Raw genomic sequence first — 6,000 nt, 5'->3', positions numbered from 1 at the left:
TATTGTCCTTGCATTCATTGTTATCGCATATGGTGCCTTCCTGGCATGCATGGTGCTCTGATAATGAATTAAATCAATAGTCCATGGGCCAGAGGGCCAAATTTCACATGTTGGTCCACTATGGGGTGGCAAGGGTAATGTCTGTGAGCTATATTTTGGTATAATAACCACTATCGGACATTGATAAATTGTGGTAATCACTGCATGAATGTTATGATCCCTATGCGGTTAATAAGGACAACTGGATTTATGAAATGTATTATAAAACAACAATCTTCTCAAAACAACTTGTGTTATTAACTTCATAATACAACATGAAAGAAGGCCATTTGAATCGTAGTGGCATCTCTATGGGCCCAACGTGGAGGGTGAAAGGTCATTTATGTATAAATGTTGGGGTATATATCGAGCCAGAATGGACGTACGGTATAGGGAAGTGCTCCATTATGACATGGTACGTAGATAATCATCATCACAAAATCACACAAGGAGACCCATTGAGACATTTTTGCATTCAGAAAGTATTCAGACCCCTTTTTCCACATTTTGTTACATTACAGCCTTATTCTAAAATTGATTAATTTAAAAAAAGTTCTCAATCTACACACACTACCCCATAATAACAAAGGGAAACCGGTTTAGAAATTAATGCAAATGTATTAAAAATAACAAACTGCAATAGACACTTTGCTATGAGACTCGAAATTGAGCTCCGGTGCATCCTGTTTCCATTGATTATCCTTTGTTTTTACAACTTGATTGGGGCACCTGTGGTAAATTCAATTGATTGGACATGATTTGGAAAGGCACCCACCTGTCTACATAAGGTCCCGCAGTTGACATTGCATGCCAGAGAAAAAAAAACAAGCAATGAGGTCGAAGGAATTGTCTGTAGAGCTCTGAGACAGGATTGTGTCGAGGCACAGATCTTAAATGGAAGAAGTTTGGAACCACCAAGACTCTTCCTAGAGCTGGCCGTCCGGCCTAACTGAGCAATCGGGGGAGAAGGGCCTTGGTCAGGGAGGTGACCAAGAACCGATGGTCACTCTGACAGAGCCCCAGAGTTCCTTTGTGGAGATGTGAGAAGGACAATCATCTCTGCAGCACCCCACCATTCAGGCCTTTGTGGTAGAGTGGCCAGACGGAAGCCACTCCTCAGTAAAAGGCAAATGACATCAGTACTTAAGACGGTGTATTTAATAAAGCAAAAAGGAGAAGTCCTTCAATACAAAAATAGTAAATCCAAAAGATGGTAGGAATAGCACAAAAAAGCCTTAAGAGATCCTCAAAAACAAAACTCCACAAGAGCATCCACCGGAATCGACAAGAATACACAGAACACTAGGGCTGGGTGCTAACATACAAACACAGAGCACAGAACTGAGGGAAACAAAGGGTTTAAATACATTCAGGGGAAACGAGGCACAGGTGCAAATAATAATGGGGAACAAGGGAAAAAACATAAGGTCAAAAAGCACAATGGGGGCATCTAGTGACCAAAACCCGGAACAACCCTGGCCAAATCCTGACACAAGACAACGCAGGAGTAGCTTCGAGACAAGTCTCTGAATGTGAAAATAGCTGTGCAGCAACGCTCCCCGTCCAACCTGACAGAGCTTGAGAGGATCTGCAGAGAGGAATGGGAGAAACTCCCCAAATACAGGTGTGCCAAGCTTGTAGCGTCATACCCAATAAGACTTGTGGGTGTAATTGCTGCCAACGGTTCTTCAACAAAGTACTGAGTACTTGCTGTTCAGGGTTTTATGCTGGGTTTCTGTGTAGAACTTTGTGGTATCTGCTGATGTAAAAAGGGCTTAATAAGTACATTTGAGTAATTATATTAATATAATTTAAGTAGCAAACAATTCTAAACCTGTTTTTGATTTGTCATTATGGGGTATTGTGTGTAGAGTGACGAAACAAATCAACTTAATACATTTTAGAATAAGGTTGTAACATAACAAAATGTGGAAAAAGTCAAGGGGTCTGAATACTTTCTGAATGCACTGAATATACAAAACATTAAGGACACCTGCTCCTTCTGACGACTGACTAGGTTAATGCAGGTGAAAGCTATATGATCCCTTATTGATGTCACTTGTTAAATCCACTTCAATTCAGGACGCCTACAGCACCCGATGTCACAGGAAGGCCAAAAGATAACCAAGGACATCAACCACCCATCCAGAAGGCATGATCAGTACAGGTGCATCAAAGCTGGGACCGAGAGACAGCTTCTATTTCAAGGCCATCAGACTGTTAAATAGCCATCACAAGCCAGCCTCCACCCAGTACCCTGCCCTGAACTTAGTCACTGTCACTCGGCGGCTACCACCCGGTTCCTCAATCCTGCACCTTGGATTTTATACATAAAATTGGATTATGTACATAGACATGGAGTCACTGGTCACTTTAGTAATAGAACACTGGTCAATGTAATAATTTGTAGATAATGTTTTACTCATTTCAAATCAAAAAATATTGGTCACATACACATGGTTAGCAGATGTTAATGCTGTGCTTCTAGTTCCGACAGTGCACTAATATCTAACAAGTAATCTAACAGTTCCACAACAACTACCTTATACACACAAATGTAAAGGGATGTATTAGGAAGTTGTACATATAAATATATGGATGAGCGATGGCTGAGTGGCATAGTTAAGATGCAATAGATGGTATAAAATACAGTATATAGATATGAAATTGCATATCTTACATTACTCATATGTATATACTGTATTCTAGTCATTCCACTCTGAAATTGCACGTCCTAATATTTACAGTATATATTTCTTAATTCCATTCTTTGACTTTTAGATTTGTGTGTATTGTTGTGAATTGTTAGATACTACTGCACTGCTGGCGCTAGGAACACAAGCATTTCGCTACACCCGCAATAACATCCTAAATAAACTCAGAAAAAAGAAACAGACCTTTTACAGGAACCTGTCTTTCAAAGATAATTCGTAAAAATCCAAAAAACTTCACAGATATTCATTGTAAAGTGTTTAAACACTGTTTCCCATTCTTATTCAATGACCCATAAACAATTAATGAAGATGCACCTGTGGAACGTCGACACTAACAGCTTATAGACGGTAGGCAATTAAGGTCACAGTTATGAAAACTTAGGACACTAAAGAGGCCTTTTTACTGACTCTGAAAAACACCAAAAGAAAGATGCCCAGGGCCCCTGCTCATCTGCGTGAACGTGCCTTAGGCATGCTGCAAGGAAGCATGAGGACTGCAGATATGGCCAGGGCAATAAATTGCAATGTCCGTACTGTGAGATGCCTAAAACAGCGCTACAGGGAGACAAGACGGACAGCTGATCATTCTAGCAGTGGCAGACCATGTGTAACAACACCTGCACAGGATCGGTATATCCAAACATCACACCTGCGGGACAGGTACAGGATGACAACAACAACTGCCCGAGTTACACCAGGAACGCACAATCCCTCAGACTGTCCGCAATCCCTCAGACTATCAGCGCTCAGAGTGTCAGCAATAGGCCGAGAGAGGCTGGACTGAGGGTTTGTCGGCAGGTCCTCACCAGACATCACCGGCAACAACGTCTCGTATGGGCACAAACCCATCGTCGCTGGACCAGACAGGACTGGCAAAAAGTGCTCTTCACTGACAAGTCACGGTTTCGTCTCACCGGGGTGATGGTCGGATTCGCGTTTATCGTCGAAGGAATGAGCGTTACACCAAGGCCTGTACTCTAGAGCGGGATCGAGTTGGAGGGTTCGTCATCTTCTGTGGCAGGTGTGTCACAGCATCATCGGACTGAGCTTGTTGTCATTGCAGGCTGTCTCAACTGCAGTACTTAATGCAGATACTGTTACTTTTGATTTTGACCCCCCCCCCCCCTTTGTTCAGGGACACATTATTCCATTTCTGTTATTCACATGTCTGTGGAACTTGTTCAGTTTATGTGTCAGTTGTTGAATCTTGTTATGTTCATTCAAATATTTACACATTACGTTTGCTTAAAATAAACGCAGTTGACATTGAGAGGAAATTGATTTTATTGCTGAGTTTGTGTATGTGACCAATGATTTGACTTGAGATGAAGTGGACTAGACAAGCACCATATTTTCTTGATGGCCAACATATATTCTAATGAGAAACTACGTTGATTTTGTATGGCTATAACTAAATAAGGATTCAGTGTAATAAGTCAAATAATGGCTTAAAATGTGTGTTACATACAATAAGGACAACACACACACCCCGCGCACACAATTTAGACAGGGGCACTTGGACCAGCCCATCTGGCGTTTGCCAGAAATGCTATATGGTCAGTCCTTCACTTGACTGATGTGTGCACTATTCTCTTAAGACAAGAATAGACATTAATACTGAACAAAAATACTGAACAAAAATGTAAATGCAACAATTTAATTGATTTTACTGAGTTTTTCAATTCACATGAGGAAATCAATCAATTGAAATACATTTATTAGGCCCTAATCTATTGATTTTACATGACTGGGAATAGATATGTTGGTTGCAGATACCTTTAAAAAAAATGGGCCTCATAATGGGCCTCGGGATCTCGTCATGGTATTTTTGTGCATTCAAATTACCTTAGACAAAATGCAATTGTAGTTTATGCCTGCCCATACCATAACTCCACAGTCACCATGGGGCACTCTGTTCAAAAAACTTGAGACATCTGTGGCATTGCGTTGTGTGACAAAACTGCATGTTTTTTGAGAGGCCTTTTATTGTCCCCACTACAAGGTGCACACGCTGTTAAATCAGCTTCTTGATATGCCACACCTGTCAGGTGGATGGATTATCTTTGCAAATGAGAAATGCTCACAAACAGGGATGTAAGCAAATTTGTGCACAAAATTTGAGAAAAATAAGCTTTTTGTGAATATGGAAAAATGTTGGGATATTTTATTTCAGCTCATGAAACATGGGAGCAACACTTTACTTTTTGCATTTATATTTTTGTTCAGTGTCGATGGGTTTTATAATTGTACCTTTTGTCCAGTTGAGAAAGGGCAGTGAGGAGTGCAATAGAGATTATGTCGTCTGTGGATCTCTTTGGGGGTGGTATGCAAATTGGAGTGTGTCCATGGTGTCTGAGATGAAAATATGATGAGACAGCTTCTGAACAAATTGTTATCTCCATAAGCTAGGCCAGGTGTTCTCAAACGTTTTGGGGCCAGGGACCCCTTTTGTTATAGCATCTTCATCAGGAACCCCCTCATAATCAGAACACAACTGAAGTGAGATAAACTCCTGGTATGCTATTTTTAACTGACATTGGTCCATGATGAGGAACATTTAAAAAGCCCTGCCTCTTGGTTTCAGAGAGGAATTTGAGCCGTTTTCAATCTAATTTCCTGCAATTCTACACATTTTCTCACAGGCATATATATTTTTTGTTGTTGCCGCTTTAAAGCTAATATCATACAATTATACACATTTTGTTTTAAATCTTACATTACAGTGCATTCATGTTAAAAATATATACATTTTGGGGAATACAAGAAGTATTGAGTTGAAAAACGTATAGTTGGTGGAGTACTGTGGATATCAATATCCTTGTGAACCTCCCAAGCCCATGTTGCCCACGGTTAAAAACACAAATTGTAGATTAATTATGTTGTATTGTATTACTCCCTCTAAATGTATTCCACGCATCCCTTGTCCAAAATTCGTTGAATCTGTTTTTGTTATTATTAATAAATATCCCCGACAGTATCGCGGACCCCCACTTCGAGAACCCCTGGGCTAGGCTACATAATATTCAACCAACTTAATGTTCAGCAAATCCATTTATATCTTCAGCCAGACAGAGACCATTTGTACAATGAGAGAGACTGTTTAGCGGACAATATCAGAGTAAATCCACACTATGCATTAAACATACTGTTTCAGCCAATCAGCATCCAGGATCTAAACTAACCGGTTTATAAATAAACATATAGCATGAGTAAAAAGGGGGAAAAAAATAAATAATTGTATTATTTT

Source organism: Oncorhynchus masou, unplaced genomic scaffold (genome assembly GCF_036934945.1).
Source record: "Oncorhynchus masou masou isolate Uvic2021 unplaced genomic scaffold, UVic_Omas_1.1 unplaced_scaffold_1___fragment_4___debris, whole genome shotgun sequence".
NCBI classification, from domain to species: domain Eukaryota; kingdom Metazoa; phylum Chordata; class Actinopteri; order Salmoniformes; family Salmonidae; genus Oncorhynchus; species Oncorhynchus masou.
Note: the sequence above shows the minus strand (reverse complement) of the source record.